Source organism: Neolamprologus brichardi, chromosome 7 (genome assembly GCF_056152115.1).
Source record: "Neolamprologus brichardi isolate AB-2024 chromosome 7, ASM5615211v1, whole genome shotgun sequence".
NCBI classification, from domain to species: domain Eukaryota; kingdom Metazoa; phylum Chordata; class Actinopteri; order Cichliformes; family Cichlidae; genus Neolamprologus; species Neolamprologus brichardi.
In genome coordinates this window covers 45,780,937-45,800,031 of record NC_142110.1, presented here as the reverse complement: position 1 = coordinate 45,800,031, position 19,095 = coordinate 45,780,937, and the positions used below count along the sequence as shown (strand labels likewise).

The 19,095-nt window shown below is 42.9% G+C and overlaps 1 protein-coding gene and 1 pseudogene across 3 annotated transcripts in view; one reads left to right on the top strand and one right to left on the bottom strand.

The window, feature by feature from the left end:
* bmpr1bb (bone morphogenetic protein receptor type 1Bb) overlaps positions 1 to 19,095 on the bottom strand; it is a 64,520-nt gene that overhangs the window by 23,874 nt on the left and 21,551 nt on the right. The window lies entirely within an intron of this gene.
* On the top strand, positions 6,583 to 7,751 carry LOC148102182 (uncharacterized; annotated as a pseudogene).

Sequence of the window (19,095 nt, the reverse complement as noted above, 5' to 3'; positions counted from 1 at the left end):
TCACAGCAAGATTCTCCCTCCTTCCCCTCCCTCTGTCTGTCATGCTGTCTCATTCTCTCACTCAGTCCGTCTCACCGTCTCTTTCTTCATGACACTACGACGTGACACCGGAGAGCACTGAAACATGATCACACTTCTGTTGAATCACTTTTCTCAGCCAATATTATTGTTGTTAATCACTATAACCTCTGAAGAAACGCTGGAGGGTTCGTGCTGGCTGTTAAATGCTCATCTGAAGTTTCAAACTGAAACTAAAAAGCTCGTGATAGAATATGTAATGCAATTATGTTTGATTCGGGATGTGACCTGTCTGATGGAAAATAACAATACTTACGTAACACGTATCCACGTACTAGCATTTATGGCATCAAGACGACCATTAAGTGCACAGTTCGCAAGTAATAATTAAGTCTGTCGCAACCGTGCACTTTCTTCATCAGACTATAAATGTCAAAAGTTTGTGATCCTCATAAACCTTTCACTGCACACTGCCTCCAGCTAGTCAAGTAAAATGAATGCAGAGAGGACATGTAAAGCTGTATTTGCATTTTATAGTGCATTGTGAATAAATTATTTTATCATGACGGAAACATTTTTTAATGTCATACCCCTACATATATATCAATTGTAAAATGCAAATTCCCACAATCTGAGATCTTACGAAACCCAGTACTTGCTTAACTGCCTGTGTAATCAAATTAAAATCTTAAAATGTAATCCAGTTCTGCCTGTTTTTATGACGTAAATAAGGTGAATACCCACTCCACTCTAGCTTCTTTAGCCCTGTTTGTGCGGCAGGTCTCATCGACGGCCATTATTGGGCTGGTGTGGCTCGTTTCCAGTGACACCAGCAGCACTTGGGACCAGTGTGCCAGCGCTCAATAAAAGCCCTCAGAGCTCAGCTCCTGTGTGGCTCTCTTCCCTCAGACACCTGTTTTTTTCTTCTTCTTTTTTTTACACAATGTTTTTTTCTTCTTGCCCTTTTATTTTGCACTAAACAACATCACACACTAAATTTCTTCAAGCATGCTCTAATTTACACCTCTGATTATGCTACACATCAGGGCTAGCTGAAGTTCTTTCCTTGTTTCTTTCATTTAAAGTAAATAAACATTTAATAATAATGAGAGATAATGAGAGACAATGTGGTCATAATAGACATGGTCAGCAACAACACTCAGGGACTCTGTTGTATTTTAACGAAGGTACTAAGGGGCCCAAAGTGTGCTGACAACATACCCCCCTCACCATTACACCACCAGCCCAGCTTGAACTGTTGATACAAGGCAGGGTTAAACTTTTTTTTATTTTTAATTTGTATGCTTGTCCCTTTTCATAATGGCCATGCAGCTTATTTTGTGACAACATTCAGTTTTTGTTCTTTGGCTGTGGTTTTAATTCAATTACATGCTTAGCCACTGAGGGTCATGGTTTTTTGGGGGTTATTTTGGATTTCCTAGCTAATCTGCATATTTTGTTACTTTTGAGCCTTAGCTTTGTTTAGGAATACATTTTGCTGTCTTTTGGTTTTTATAATTATTCTAGTGTTCTGAATTTGGTTAGAGGGATTATTCTGTTTTGATTTCATTCATGCTTGGGCATTATATTTATGTATTTCTTTAGTTTGGCCCCCATTGTGTCTGCTTGCATTTTTTTTTTGTTAAGTTGGAGTCTGTTTTCCTGTTACTACTTGTTTTTTTTTTAGTAGTCCTTTGTCTGTTTTACCTTTACGCTGCTTTTATGTCCTCCATCTAATTGATTGGTTTCACCTGTACCTTGTCTTATTCCCCTGGTTAACCCTCAGTGTGTCTCTCCTGTGTTCTTTCTCAGTGTTTCTGTTAATCTCCCCTTAGTTGATCCTGTCTGGTTAAAGTTTTGTTGGAAAGTATTTTGCTTTGGCCTCATGGACTTTGTATTTTTAGAATGCATGCTAAGGCAGCCTGCCTGTCTTTGACCCCCCGCTCCACTAGACTACATTATCTTCTATAAAAACAGAAATATTCAATAATTAATATGATTTGTTTATTAAGAGTCAAATAATGGGATGAAGCAGTAGCTTCAGGATAAAGCTAACTATAACTACACTACATTGTTGTTTAATTTTGGAAGCTTTTAGACTGGCGATTGTTAAACTTTCTGGCAAAGAAGCACATCAGTCCATCATTGGCTTACTAAGGTCTGGTTTTAAAGTCTGGGCTGTAGCAGGAAGTCAAAGAACACATGTAGGCACAAGTTCCAAACTCCACACAGGAAGGCGTCAGCTGGGAGACTCTGGATTCGAGCCCAGTATCTTCTTGCTGTGAGGTGAGTGTGCTAACCACTGTGCCACCCAAGATGGCAAATATATTAATTTTCATTTAATAATTGCAACATTCATATATATATATATATATATATATATATATATATATATATATATATATATATATATATATATATATATATATATATATATATATATATATATATATATATATATATATATATATATATGTCTATTTCTGTAATCCAGTTTATCTAATACCATTCATTTCACAACTAACATGCAAACTCTACATCCTCCTGTTCTGAGATGTTAACTGATATACCTGTGAGGGGATTTTTTTTCTTTATTCTCAATCTGCTACTCAAAATCTACAGCTGCAGTGCATGTCAACATGATCAGATTTCCTACTAAAATATATACTTTTCTTTGTGTATGTAGCTTCTTCGTGAGAACCTTAATAAAGCTTCAGCAATGTTGTAATCTCTTTAGAAATAACCACCAGCACTGGAGCCCAGCTCAGCCTACAGTTACAACAAAGCACAAGGTCCTTTCTGTTGACAAACTGGTAGCTGCACCTGAAACACACCTGTGGCTCAGATTTCAAACACTGGCACAAACAGCTGCACAACACTCCGAGATGTCCATCTGGCTCTGAAGGTGCCATTAGGAAGGTGATTTTTCATGGCCAAGGCAACATCGCAGACTGGCCAAGAACAGCAGAATAAAATCCTTTGCCTCACTCTCGTTCTCTGTGTCTGCCTCTGAAGGTCACTGGACCAGGTTGTGGTCCTGGATCTCTACAGCGTGAGACCTGTTGTCTTTGTCAGCGAACTTGGCTGCCACTGAGCCCCACTTTAGCTAATTCCCTCACAGCTCTGTTTCCAATCATTTTCTGGCCACTTGGATCTCTTTAGTTTGGCAAGTTACATAACTCATATTGCAAACATACACTGACCAAAAGCAGCAGTTTGCTGAAATAACACTATGCAGCAGTGTGTAAACCTATAATTAATGGCTCATGACAAAAAAGCAAGATTTTACAGCTTTGAAATAGACTAATAAACAGTTAGGCACATAATGTCACTATCACCCAAGGTATGTTGTGAATCTTATTGCTTTGTAACTATTTTCCTTTGCAAAAAGAACGGGGTGGGGGGGGGGGGGGGGGGGGGTCTTTTTACCTAGCAACTAGATGAATATAAATAGTCTACAAACTAAGGCTTACACATGCTTGTTTCTCAGTAAAGGGAACAAAAAGTGCTCTCATTTCTCAAACTGAGAAATGAGAGGAAATTTCCTTAACATGGCCTTTGTGCAGCAGGAACTGGGAAACCAAATCTCTCCATGTCAAGTCATCCAGGAGCATTTAATGAAAGGATTGTTGCGGCATGTCTGCTGGGCTGCATCGGGCGGACGTTACTAACTAAAGGGTCTAATTAAGGGGTTCCTCTGACGGTCAGACAAAGCAGACAGCAGGGGTTAAGACGCTGGCTCACAAACTGGCCGTGACCCTCACACCTGCCTGCTTCCATTACACTGCAACATGCCTGCACACATTGGACAGGCTCCTACTGACACATCACTATGGAACTGGTACTCATACAAACCACCCACACCCACCCACACACACACACACAAGCTGAGACAAAATTTAAGAATGAGGCAAGAGCCAACCAGATCTATAGGCAAGTAATTACACTTAAATGTGTGATGATGAATTTAGAAAAAAAATCCAGCCATGGAAGTGTTGATCAGTGCAGAGAAGTATAATCCTGAGGTCTGTATTTGCACACACACAAATCTGAAACATCAAAGGAGTTATAATGAAGATCATCTTTTCAGAGTATCAGAGGCATCAGTGTAATCTGTTTCCCTTCCTATATGTGTGCAAAGAGGTGCTTTTACCAACTAACCCTATAATATAGATACTTTAATATTAACTGCAGTAAGTGAAGTCTTACAAGCTTCTAGGGCCCCCGTAGGCGAGAGCGTCAAAAGTTCATGCCCTCTTTTCAGTGTACACCCTGGAAAAACAAAAAGACTGCCTAGCGTGAGCTAAGGCTCTGCCACTAATAGGACTGATTGTTACGCAGTGGCTCCACCTGTCTCTCACTCCAATTAGTTGTTCCAGTCACTGCAGAGACATATTGCAAAATAGGGCCGAAGAAACAGAAAAGCCCCCCCTCAAAAAAAAACCAAAAGAAAATGTAGCCAGCGTGAAACATAACTACATGTCCATTTGTGTAGGGAAAACAAAGGATGAAAATACATGTCACACAGTGGAAAATTGTGTTTTTATATTTTGTTTAGTGTCGATTTTATTTGCATGTTTTTATTGTAATAGTGATATTGCATGTTTTTATTGATATTTTTATTGCATGATTTTATCCCCATATTTATAGTGCGTGTTTGGTGTTGTTGTGTAGTATTTTTTTCACTGTGTATTAAGCGGACAATTGTAGGCACCTGTGATGTGGGGGCGTTTCCCGAGGTGGCCTATCAGCCACCAAAAGGACTTAAGGGAGATGGTGAGCACAAAGAGGAGAGAGGAGAGACACACGAGAAGCGAGGAGCAGGAAACAAAACGTGTGCAGCCCAGCACCTGTGAAGAAAGACCGGCCTGCCTGTGGGACGTCACGAGATATCCGACGATCGGCCAGCATAACCCGGCGATCCAGTCCAGACGAACGAAATAGCAACAGTGGGAGGCAACGTGAAATCCACAGTAGGGCAGGGGGACGCCTCTGCCTGCATTTGGCGGGGCTGCGAGGGAAGCCGTGCGCAGGTGCGGAGAGCGGCTGGACTACACGGCCGCGTACCGTCAGGCGGAGATAGGAGCCTCCTCCCTGGTCGGCTGCTGGCGAGTTTTACCATCCCGGAAGAGGAGTTCCTCTCCTGTCTCTTCTCCATCTAAGGAACATTTGCCTGCATGTGTGTGGCTGGACAAGAGGGAATATAGGACTCTGGGGGGAAGTTTTTATCATACAAAAAAAACATTTATTTAGTTTTGGTTTTTAGTGTATAGTTATTCCTGCCGGCAGGGCTTTTAGCGGGTTGCGAACATTATTTTTATTGTGTAGCGGGGATTTTAGCCTGTATTTGGGGGTTCTGACTGTGTTTTACCCTAAAAATAAATGGTGTGTTTAAAGCTGGCTTAGTTTCTGTTCTCCGAGCGCTGACCCACTCACTCCCTTTTCCGCTTGTATATATACGGACGTGGTGGTTAAGAGTTAGGTCCACCAGTTTAGCGGCTACATAATTTTGGCGTTTGTCAACAGGATACAAGTTTGGGGAGCAGTGTTCAGCGCCTGGAGTGCAGATATAGAGATGATGATGCCAGTGTATCCGGGTGCCCCTTGGGTACCAAAATACAAGGGTCCTGAAGCAGATGTTTCATATGGAGACTGGAAAGAACAAATACAAGGTTTATTGAATGCTCAAGAAATAGCTGAGGCCCGGAAAGTAGAAATTTTAATTGGGGCTTTAAGCGGTGAGGCAAAGCGTCAAGTAAGCGTGTTAGAAGAAAGAGAGAGAGACCAGATTAGGAGAATATTCGCATATCTAGATTCTCTATATGGTGACAATACCTCCCTAGCGGTTCTGAGGTCGCAGTTTTTTAGCTGTATACAAAAACCAAATGAGTCGGTAAAGTCTTTTACCTTAAGGTTGAGGGAGTTGCACTGCAGGCTACAACAGCGCAATCCAGATCAAGCACCTACTGAAAAGTGTTTACAGGAACAGATGCTGCTGGGCCTGCGGGAGGGCCCGTTGTCACAAACCCTGCGAGCCTATGTGCGTCACCATCCAGAAGAGGATTTCGCAACAGTCCATCGGGAGGCGTTGCTCCTAGAGGAGGAACAGCTGGGACACCAGGGATTACAAACTACGTGCTTGGCAGTGGGTGAGTCCAGGTGTGCTAAGCCACCTTATGAACCAGACTGGAAAGAGACATTTAAAAAAGAAATTATGGAGGATGTCAAGGGTCAAATGCGAGATCTTGTCAAAGATGTTGTTAATGAAATTAAACCGCTCTTGCCACAGCAAAGCCCAGCCGGCTCAGCTTTTAATAAATCGAGGTTTAAGCCAAAGCGTTCTGGGTATGCTAATAACTGGACCCGAGAGGGAGAACCCATTTGCCATCGTTGTAAACAACCTGGGCATATTGCTAGATTCTGTCCGAGCACACTAGACCAGCAACCACCTTTAAACTAATAAACCCCACTGCTGAGGCCCAGGCGGTGGGGACAAGGGACATTTCAAACAATCAGGGGGCCAGTACAGCTTTTGTGGGAGAATGTCCACTTATTGAGGTGTGTATGGGAGGAGTTAAAATGACGGCATTATTAGACACAGGCTCTCAGGTTACACTGGTGCAGCAGCAGGTAATGGATCTCCATTTCCCTGAAGTGAATAAAACTGACACACCCCTGTTGTTTGCCTTAAAGGCAGCCAATGGACTTGAGATACCATACTCAGGCTATGCGGTTATGGATTTTGAGGTAGAAGGGGTGGAGATACCAGGAAAAGGGGTTGTGGTTGTGAGAAATGACTGTTCCACGCACCCTTTAATTATTGGTATGAATGTTATTAGTGCATGCTGGAATGATGTTTTTGCCAAAGGCAAGTCTGCTTTTCACCCTCAAAAGCTGAAGTCCTGCAGAGCATGGAAAGAGGCATTTGCCGTCTGCCAACAGACTGTCACCACCAAGACTGATGGCTTCTTAGGCTATGTTCGACCTGCTAGCCGCAGGGGAATCAAGGTGCCCCCAAACTGTGAAGTGATGGTCTGGGGCCGGACGTGTAAAGGCAAGGGTGGGACAGAACGCTTGGCCCTAGTGGAGGCATTACCTGATGCTGGACCCTGGGGGGTGGCCCGAACCCTGTCAGTAGTCAAAGGAGGGAGGCTCCCTATCCGGGTCTGTAACCCTAATCCATACCAAGTGACTATAGGACGCTACCAGAAAATGGGCCAGTTGTATCAGGTGGAGGAGTCGGATGTGGAGTTGGACAGTGACCTTAGCCTGACAATGGGATCCGATGGTGTGATCGAGGTGGGCGTAGTTGAAGCAGCTGGGCCCGAAGAGCCTGCGATCCCTGAAGAGGAGGTGAGTCAACTGATTAACAGCATAGACTTGACCCCCCAGCAGAAGGCCGAGCTCCAGACCCTGCTGCAGAGGTGGCGAAAGGTGTTTGCTGTGAATGAGGAGGATTACGGAAGAACTGATTTGGTCCAACACCAGATCCACACAGGTGATGCACCACCCATTAAACAAAAGTATCGCCCTTTACCACCACTGATGTACAAAGAGATAAAGATACTTCTAGCAGATATGCTGAACAAAGGTGTCATTCGGGAGAGTAGCAGTCCCTGGGCAGCCCCCATTGTGTTGGTGAGGAAAAAGGATGGCAGTTGGCGATTTTGTGTAGACTACAGGAAATTAAACACAGTAACTCATAAAGATGCGTTCCCACTCCCCCGAATTGAAGAGACTTTAACATGTCTGACCAGAGCCGAGTGGTTTTCCACACTAGATCTTGCCAGTGGATACTGGCAAGTGGAAATGGATCCTAAGGATCGGGAGAAAACTGCATTTACCACTCCTCTGGGTTTGTTTGAGTTTGATCGCATGCCTTTTGGACTCTGTAATGCCCCTGCCACCTTCCAGCGCCTGATGCAGCGGTGTCTAAGTAGTCATCTTTCTGAATCTGTTTTGGTATATCTGGATGATATAATAATCTACTCACCTGACTTCTCTACTCATCTACAGCAGTTGGAGAATGTCCTGCAGAAGCTGTGGCAACATGGACTGAAGCTGAGGCTGGACAAATGTAAGCTGTTTCACCGTCAGGTGAAGTTCCTGGGGCATCTTGTCGACCAACAAGGGATAAGACCAGACCCTGAGAAAATCCAAGCTGTCCAGGACTGGCCTGTTCCCTCTACCACCCGTCAGGTCAGAGCCTTCCTTGGCCTGGCAGGTTATTACAGGCGATTCGTCCCAGGGTTTGCTAGGTTGGCTCGACCTTTAAATGCTCTGCTCGTGGGAATTTCTAGCAGGTCAAGCATGCAGGTCCAGTGGTCGGCTGAATGTCAGGAAGCCTTCAACAGTTTGAAACGTGCTCTTACCGAGCCCCCTATTCTGGCTTATGCAGATTTCCTGGAGCCCTTTGCACTTTATACTGATGCCAGTAATCAAGGCTTAAGTGCTGTGTTAGCTCAGGTGCAAGATGGCAAGGAACGGGTGATTGCATATGCCAGCAGGAGCCTACACCCCACCGAGCGAAATGACAAAAACTATAGTTCCTTCAAACTGGAACTTTTAGCTCTAAAATGGGCCATCACTGAGAAGTTCAAGGATTACTTGACAGGTGCCAAGTTTGTCGTGTATACCGACAACAATCCCGTGGCCCACTTACAGAATGCTAGACTTGGGGCAACAGAGCAACGCTGGGTGGCACAGCTGGCATCCTTCGACTTCGAGGTTAAGTACAGGGCTGGAAAAGAGAATGCTAATGCTGATGCTCTCTCTAGGTTTCCCACAGACTGTCAAACAGCCTACATAAACACCACGAGTGCTCCACGTCTGGATTCACAGGGGCTGGTGCCGCAGATGAATGACTGGAAGGAGGCGCAGGAGAAGGACATGGATCTGCGCATCCTGAGGGAGTATGTGGAAGAGGGAATTCCCCCTGATGCACCAACGAGGAGAGCCCTGCCTAGCCCTGTACAGAAGTTATTACAGCAATGGAGAAGGCTGCAGGTTTGTGAGGGTACTCTGTGCAGAGAGGTAAGGGACCCTAGCACTAACGAAATGTACCTTCAGATCCTATGTCCTGCAGAGAGACACAAGGAGGTGTGGGAGAAGTATCATGAGGCAGCGGCGCATGCGGGAGTGGAAAGGACACTGTCCAGGATATGTCGCTTCTTTTATTGGCCCAGCATGGAAGAGGAGGTGCGTGAATTCCAGCTAGGGTGCGCTGCGTGTAGCCTGCGAGATAGAAATAGGCCTAGAGCCCCTTTGCATCCCATTACTGTGTCGTATCCCCTTGAGGTTGTGGCCCTGGACTTTCTTACATTGGGGAGGCCCACAGACAGGTACCAGAATATTCTGGTGATGACTGATCTTTTCACACGGTACACCTGGGCAGTTCCTACCAAAGACCAGACTGCTCAGACTGCGGTGCATGCTCTTTGGGCTCACGTGATTCAGACCTTCGGTTGCCCGACCAGGCTACACTCAGATAGAGGTGGAAGTTTTGAGTCTGCCCTGATGTACCAGCTGTGTAAGTGCTATGGCATTACGAAAAGCAAGACCACCCCATACCATCCGGCTGGAAATGGTGGGGTTGAGAGGATGAACCAGACATTGCTGCACATGCTTCGGTCCCTAGAGTCAGAGAGACAACAGAGGTGGCCAGAATATCTCCCAGAGCTCTTACAAGCATACAATAATACTGTCCATAGTGCCACAGGGTATGCGCCGTCGTACCTGATGTTTGGGCGGCATTTGAGACAGCCGGTGGACTTAAACCTAGGTGTTGAGCGGGAATCCCCATGCCACGACCTGGGAGGGTGGGTTAAGGACCATCACCAGAAACTATCTTTTGCCTATGAGATGGCTAGGAAGAAGATGAAGGCAGCAGCCACCCAAAACAAGAGGGCTTATGACCGAAGTGCGCGGGCCCTGCCATTGGTGCCAGGCGAGAGAGTTTGGATAAGGGACAGGAATAGGCAGGGACAAGGCAAGTTGCACCCAGGTTGGAGCTCAGAGCCATATGTGGTAGTGGAAGGGGTTGGCAATACAGGTGTAGTGTATAGGGTGCAGCCGGAGAAAGGGGGGGGGGAGAAGGTCCTCCATCGGAATGCACTAAAGTTGTGCATTACCCCTGCAGCAGACTACCACTCAGAGGGGCAGGGAGTCAGCCTTGAGGGAGAGATGCTAGTTGAGCCCCCATTTTATGGTGTTGCGCCTAGCGCTCCAGCCCAGCGGCCGGGAGAGTTGTCAGAGGAGCGCCGCTCGACGAGGCCTAATTTTGGTCAGCCACCCGCCCGTTACAGGTCGCTTGACTAGTGTGACAGGGACTGTCACAGGTAAAATGTGGGGGGATGTCACACAGTGGAAAATTGTGTTTTTATATTTTGTTTAGTGTCGATTTTATTTGCATGTTTTTATTGTAATAGTGATATTGCATGTTTTTATTGATATTTTTATTGCATGATTTTATCCCCATATTTATAGTGCGTGTTTGGTGTTGTTGTGTAGTATTTTTTCCACTGTGTATTAAGCGGACAATTGTAGGCACCTGTGATGTGGGGGCGTTTCCCGAGGTGGCCTATCAGCCACCAAAAGGACTTAAGGGAGATGGTGAGCACAAAGAGGAGAGAGGAGAGACACACGAGAAGCGAGGAGCAGGAAACAAAACGTGTGCAGCCCAGCACCTGTGAAGAAAGACCGGCCTGCCTGTGGGACGTCACGAGATATCCGACGATCGGCCAGCATAACCCGGCGATCCAGTCCAGACAAACGAAATAGCAACAGTGGGAGGCAACGTGAAATCCACAGTAGGGCAGGGGGACGCCTCTGCCTGCATTTGGCGGGGCTGCGAGGGAAGCCGTGCGCAGGTGCGGAGAGCGGCTGGACTACACGGCCGCGTACCGTCAGGCGGAGATAGGAGCCTCCTCCCTGGTCGGCTGCTGGCGAGTTTTACCATCCCGGAAGAGGAGTTCCTCTCCTGTCTCTTCTCCATCTAAGGAACATTTGCCCGCATGTGTGTGGCTGGACAAGAGGGAATATAGGACTCTGGGGGAAAGTTTTTATCATACAAAAAAAACATTTATTTAGTTTTGGTTTTTAGTGTATAGTTATTCCTGCCGGCAGGGCTTTTAGCGGGTTGCGAACATTATTTTTATTGTGTAGCGGGGATTTTAGCCTGTATTTGGGGGTTCTGACTGTGTTTTACCCTAAAAATAAATGGTGTGTTTAAAGCTGGCTTAGTTTCTGTTCTCCGAGCGCTGACCCACTCACTCCCTTTTCCGCTTGTATATATACGGACGTGGTGGTTAAGAGTTAGGTCCACCAGTTTAGCGGCTACATACACAATAGTTGTCTTTCAGTTTTACTCTAAAAGGCAGCAAAGGGCAAGGTGACACGAGTCAACCAAAGCACCTGCTTCCTTTAAGGTTCACCCAAGACTGTGATGCTGTGAATATGTAGTGTTTCCCATATCGTGTGCTCTTTAACGAGCTCTAATAGGGTGTGTGCCCACTGAATGTCATTCCTAAGCAGCAGGTGGACATTTAATAGAGAGACCAGCTCGGGCAACATATAATGTGTCAAATCTGTCAAGAATAATAAGAAGTGGAAAGTGTGAGCCCAAACTACCACACTGTGAAATAAAACAAAAGCCAATTAACATTTTAGTTGGTAAACAAGCAAATGTCTTTAATCTTGTTCCATTTTCAGCTGCCAGAGGATACGGTCTGCTGTAATTCAGAGCAAACAAAGCTGTCAGGATAACACAGATTTATTTAAGAAAACATAACACAGTTGGAAGAACTGTCTGAATTATTAAATTATTGCAGTATTGATGTTTTTCCTCTCTATTTTTTGAACCTTAAATTTTTTTTTTTTTTTTTTTTTTTTTAAGCAACGGTCTTAATACAAAGACTGCACAAGAAATTTTCAGAACAATTGGCCCCTGTGCTGACAGCCTATTTAGACAAACAACAAGCCTGTGTTATTTATTTGCCCACTGAATCCCCTTTTACGTGGTCCCTGCCCCTGGCTGCGGTAACGCAAGAAGGAAAGGATACAGCCCAACCCTTGGAACAGTTATTGGGCTTCATTCATGCACCTCTCTACGGACTAGTTGACACAGACAGGTGGGGTTTAAATGGCAAATTAACTGCCCGTAGATGCCCCCAGAAAGAATCTCTTCACTACGCCTAGACGCTCTGAGCCTTTGTGATTAATGGTGTCTGGACAAATTTTCGTTTTACAGCTTTATATAAATCAGAGGGAATTAACAGAAGGAGCCGGCCCACTGCCTCTGCTCAAACTACCTGCTCTGTGTTGTTGGAGTGTGATTGAGACGGGCTGCAGGGTGAGAGCAGGAGGGAGAGAGAGGGAGGGAGTCTTCAGCACATATTTTCCATGTGCGGCCACACCCCTCCCTCGACTGTGGTGCTGAAAGCTCTTTTGTGTGTTTGTGAGTGGTGTGAAGGCTACAGTGATAAAGTATTCACCACAGACGTTTAACGTGCACGGTCACTAAAAACTTTTAATATTAAATTTGTGCTTAACTTAGTAGCTTCTTTGTCGTTGCAAATTAAGGTGAGGCTTTAAAAGTCCTTTTAATTAAAGGCAAACAAACAAACTCTTAACTCTTTAAAACATTTTGATTCTCTTACATCAAATAAGCACGAAATCAGCAAATATAAGACTGAGAAGCCATCCGTTCACTAACATAGCAAAGACACTGAATGGAAGAAGAGATGAAAAGATTCAGTTACCGTGATTCCTCCCTGAGCACATGGCTGCCTTATTAAATTAACTAAATGAGTAAATGGAATAAGGTGTACGTTTTCTGACCAGACAAGGACACACAGTAGCTGAAATGTGTGAATCTCACAGCTGGACTTGCTCAGTAAAATTCTCACTTCCATGCTGGAGCAAATCAAGGACACTGACCTTTTGCTAAAGTAGATTTTTTTTTCCATCAGAGGCAGTTTGGTAATGCCTAAAAGAGCAGTAAAGTTACAGGTGGCGCACTGGAGTTTTAGCGTGCTAAAACACACTTCAAGATCAAAGGTATTTTTGATATGGCTCTTACTAAACTTACAAACCTACAACATTTTTTTTGATAAGTCAGAATTTAGAAGATAGTACTGAGTTACATCATTTATTCTTGTCTGTCAGACTAAACTGCTGGTAAAATATGCCATGCCAATTTTTCCATTTATTTACACGTCAACATATTAATTGTCCTTAATTACCAAACTCCATCAAAAAAGTCTCAATTTTGCTCTGTTATCATAAAATAGTAAAGCCATAGGTAATCCCTGCTGTTTGTGACATAGTTAGGGAGCACAAAAAACCCCAAAACAATCCAATATACGACTTCTGTAGCCATGCAATCCAATTACAAACACATGTAAATATGTCAGCATTCAGGGGTTAAATTTGAAGTCACTGAAGGTCAAGTATGAAGTTTAATTTGACTCCAAAATCAAATCCTTTTCCACTTGACGAACAACAACAAATTATAGTGTCCAATACAACAACCACAAAACACACTTTTCCATTTATTTATTCTAATCTCACTGGCTTCGCCTCCTTGCACTCAAGGGGCTGCCCATAATAATCCCCGTGGTCTAACAAAAGCAGAAGAGACATTCCTGTTTTCCTCTAGGAAGTTTTGAGTGAGTGTTAAACCATCTGCTCCTGTGGCTGATGGGAAACCCAGGGGCTTTGCAGTCTTGGCAGCGAAATCCTGTCTCTGGTTGCCTGGTTGACCCACAGTTCATTTATCAATCAGACAACTTTGGCCTTAATTAGAAGAAACAGTCCATCAGCTTAGATTGAGGGGCCACTGAAAGACTTATTTCAGTGGGAAAGGTAATTTGCTTAATAATACTCTTCTTCATAGTCTGTGTTCCCTCAAATCTGTCAGTCCCTACACATGGTGGAAAATATGGACACCTGTTTTTTGTCTTATGAAAAACGGATTTCAGCAGCTTTGGATGAAAATGAAAAAAACAAAACACACCGAATCATTTGATTTTACACACACACACACACACACACATACACACACACACACACACACATATATATATACATAGTGTAATTTCACAAAAAAATGTAGCATATTTATAATTTTAGGCATCCCATTTGTTTTTAGACAAATATGCAGTACACTACAAGTCTAATACACAGAGAAAAATTCATATCCTCAGTGTGGGAGTAATAAAAGACATGTGAGATGTTCATGATGGACCGTCTGTGAAAGAGAGCCACATCAGAGACTCACTAGTTTCTCTGAATATCTAACATCTGTGTGACATTATGAAGCCATAACTGAGTTGTACGTCTCAAACAATTTGATATATTATCATAAAGAACCCTCTCCTCCTGCAATTATTTAACAATCAATGGGATTTATTATTTTATTTTTCACTAAAAACCCTAACAATAAAGCCATACTCCATAATGCACACTTTAATATTACTTTCTAAGAATGCCGGGGAATCGCAGCTATAAAAATTCCAACAACTTCAAAATGCAAACAAAATGGACTAATGCAAATGCAAAATAAGCTTTCAGAAGAAACTGAAAACAGATTGGTAAGCCCAAAAGAAGTTGTCATAAAATTGTACTTAAGCATTTTCATTGTAGTTGCACCTCCAAAATATTAAAGAAGGGACAAGGGTAGAAGCTTTTGTTGTTGGTTATTTTTATTTTTGCTTCATTTTCTTTTGTTGAAGCTATGAAAAATGTCATAAATGACAGTTTGACAGGCATAAAATAGTATTTTACAGCATCAAGGTGATTCCTAAAAAGATACTTTGTATATTTCACCATGGTGTGCAGTGTGTCATCTAATTTATGGAGGGAGTCAGGAGAGAAGTACAACAGTGACTATCTACAGCCATCTGTAAAACACGGTGGCGGCTAGGTGTTCGGCTGCATTTCAACCAGAGGTGTTGGAGACTTTATCAACATTTACAGAATTATAAACAAAAAAAGTGCCAGGTTTTGATCCATCATAGATAACATCTGGAAAGAACCTGACTAGCAGTGGCTTGATTTTTCAAGAAGCCTGGAGAACTATTCCTGAAAACTAGTTAAAGAAGTTATGAGAAACGCTTGCCTAAGAGAGTTTAGGCTAAAAGTGGTCATAACAAATAAGGACTTTTTTCTTTCTGTTTTTTTTTAAATGCACTTATTTGAATAAATTACTGCATCTGTCTCCCATTTTCGTAGCAAAATATAATGAGATGAGTAGTGACTTTAGCACAATACTGTATATAGCATCTTTTAATCTATTCTGTGGGGAACTTTAGTGTTTCTCTTTCTCTCACACACTAGTGGCAATGAGGTCACAATCAAATTTTATCCACTGATGACTACTCCACAATACACTTTAGGATATGCTGTGGTTCTGTTGTGAGAAATGTTAAGTATTATTATATATATCTCTCCATCAGCAATAGCTTATTTTGTGGCGTCCAGACGTGCAGTAAATTACTGGGCATTGTATTCCATGTAAATCTTTCTCCCTTGAGGTCTGAGTGCATTAGATCCGGAGCTATCAGTACCCTTTCCCCCTGACAGTGTTGTTTGCTCTCTTCCAATGATAGCACAATGAAAACACAGGAAGTAGCCTCGAGAGCGCGGGGCCTGCGATCGATGTCTCTGTGTCCAACTATAAGCTAGGTGATGTCTTAACAGCTGCCTTCCTCACTTCTCAAACCTCTCTTTTCCTGCGATAGCCCGTCAAGCTTCCCTCAACCACTAATGTATCTGAATGCAGTGTCATCCAGCGCGTCTCGCATCAGTCGATATATACTGGAAATGCTAGCCATCTTTGAAACATCACTCCTTCACTTACTGTAAGTGCACATCACAGAGGGCACCATCCCCACAGTGCTGACAAGGAGGAAGACTACACCAGGCGGCCCCAGCCATGACAGAGCATCATCATATGCAACCACAGACATAGTTTTTACTACTAAAATTGCAGTGTGTAGACTGCGTGTCTAAATTGGGCTCTTATTTTAAGATATGAGCCTGTATTTCACATCATTCCAGGAGTAAGAGATACTTTAAAAAAGACGTCGCTGGGAATGGAGTATGATAATGTGCAGCTCTGTTCTTATGTCCTTTGATACTTCTTGGCTTTAATGTTGACTTTTATGAGTTCTGGGCAACAAAATCTATAATTGCTGCACATTGGCAACTGAGCCATATAAAACAATGAAGGAAAAAAAACAACTATAAAAGAGACTAAACAACTCCTGCTATTAGGTACAAACATAACTTTTTGCAATATGATATATAATGATTGCAAAGAGCAATAGAACTAAACTAGTAAGTCAGTCTGGCTGATGTATAATGGCGTTTCCAGAGAGGATTGGATGCTGTAAAAAATCCAGTAATAATGTTTATGTGTTTCTTAATAAACGTCAGGGAAATGCAAAGACATTAGATGCAACTGAAAAACTAGATCCTCCTACTGTCAGCGCACAGAGATCCAAGGGATGGTGATGGATTAGTCAGTAGGCCACAATTTCATATATTCATGTATATTTTTTTATCTTTGCATATTAGACTATACTTGTAATTGTGGATTCTTCATTATCATTTAAATGAAAATGAAATTAAAGTAACTGTGCTTGTCTCTGGACCATTCAATAGTATTTTCCCTTTTGTGTCTGGGTTTCAATGGGCCGATGAAATTGTTCATATGATGTATTGTCCGTTTAACATGGGTTAAATGGTAGGGGGGGGGGGGTTAAATTAATAAATGGGGTTATATTGATTTGTATTGTTAAAAAGCATTTAGGGGGGCATATAGCAGCAGTTTCTGCCAAATATCTATTTTTTTACTTGTGAACAGGACCATAAGATGAGGCCTACATTTTCTCTTGAAGAAGCAGAAAGTGTCTGCAGTCAGAACACACTAGTAAAATCCACTCTGACTTCATGGAAAAGTGTTGATTTTCTTCAAATGATTGTATCTGGTTGTTTTCTACTCTCTTGACTCTTGGTGTTGGCTGTGAAGCCTGGAAAGTTGTTGGCAGAAGCTTCTTATTAGACTGTTCCACTTTAAAACCTTCTGCTTTCCATATTTTTCACAAGGTATTCATACACCTGGTTTTGGTTATTGTGATGCATCAAGCTTGGGAAACTATTACACACATAAAGGTATATGCAATGTCAAATGGCACCATTAAGATGTGGAGAGTGTGAAGAAAATTTCAAGGCCAAATCACCCAATGCTTTAGTTGCCCACAGAACGTATTATTACTGTTGTGAATTCAGTACATGGTGTTTTTATTAGGTTTTGAGCAAAAAAAAAATATATATATATATAGAAATATAGCTATTAGTTCTCTTTGCAGGGGTGTTTCCTGGGATTTGGGCACTTTGGGGTGTTTTTTTGATCCACAGGACATTGGAATATTTAATCAGAGAGAAAATCAGTGTCCTAGAACACATTGGGTGTGATTTATGCACTTGAGGGCTGCCTTATGTCATTGGACAGGTTTATTACATGAAAAGTGGCTGTTCAAGAATTTAAATATAATAGCGCTGTTTTTCTCCCTTTGTCTGGTTCTGCTGGATGTTTCTTCCTTTTAAAAGGGAGTTTTTCCTTCCCACTTTCACCAAATATTTTCATAAAGGGGTCATTTAATTGTCTGCTTTTCCCTGTATCATTGAAAGTAGTCGTATATTTATTTATTTAAAGTATATATTTAAAGTAGAAATACACTGAGCCTGTACTTTGGTACAGTAAAATACTCAAGTGCCAGTGAATCTACTGTTGCTAGATTGTTGTTGTTATCAGTACTCTCATGCAGTGGCTTTGATGGGGGCACCAGAGGAGACTACAGGGGCAACAAACCACCACATGCCCCTGCTACTGAGAACAAGATGACAAATGTGGGAGGCATCTGTTCAAAGTAATACATACATACAAATCCTATTAAAATGACAGCACACAAACAAGCGACTCCTACAGAACAAGAAAATCTCCTTACAATGTAAACACTGACACTGCTGTTGGCTTGGTTCTCAAAACTGAGTCAGGCAGCTGGGTACACTTTTCATACCTCATTAGTGCTTTTATTTTTTATTTTCCTGTCCAAGGAAACAAGCCCTTGTTATAGTGCATTTGTCACTCTTTACTGGAATAAAGGTTACTGTCTCAGTATGTGTGAATTAGTTAACTGTGACAAATTTCTACACTTTCCCCGTATTTGTCATGTAATTTATACCCACTTCTTATCTGATCTAACTTCCACTGACAGCAACAATAAAAGTGCATATTCCAATAATATTTTGAGTTCGCTGTAACCTCCCCAGTCATAGTAATTAATGGCGCCATGGGTCCTATGAGAGTGGGACCAGCTGCATGTTATGTCTTGTCACCAGTCCCAATCTGTTTGACACCTTCGGCCACATCTCTCTCTTCCGATGCCAAGAATACTGATGGAGTACTGGTCTGAGGACTCTTTGTGCCCACCCTCAGAGAACAAACACTATTAAGACTCGACAATGTGCCCCTCTGCCCATCCCCAGAGTGCAGGCAGTGCCAGCGTCTGTAACTGGAGAACAGAGAGCAAAACAGCTGCTCCCAGTCTATCCTGCATCTGCCACAACTGTGATTTCATGGAACAAAGCGAGAATGCAACCACACGGTTCGACTGGCTGTTCAGTCACACTTCAGCCATTGTCCCTGTCACTCTCTCTCTTTCTGTCTACCTTCTCTTCTTATGTCAACTGGATGGATATTTTTCTAACATTTTCAATCTATCATCAGCAATTGCTCTGCCTGGTATTTTTATGCTCGCACACTTCACTGTATATAACATCTTTCACCCCCACTTCACACACTTATCCTGTAAAGCAGTGGTGCACCCAGTTGGTCACCAAGGCCACTGCTTGGGTTCTTCCAACTGACTGATCAGGGGGGTTTGAGTAACTGCTGTCCCAAAGACAGACGCATCAGACAGACTGTAGCTACCAATTTAGCCATGCCTGCTATTATCATCTACAGTGGTCTGGCTGCTCCTATTAACAGAGGGGTGCATTAAATAATGTACA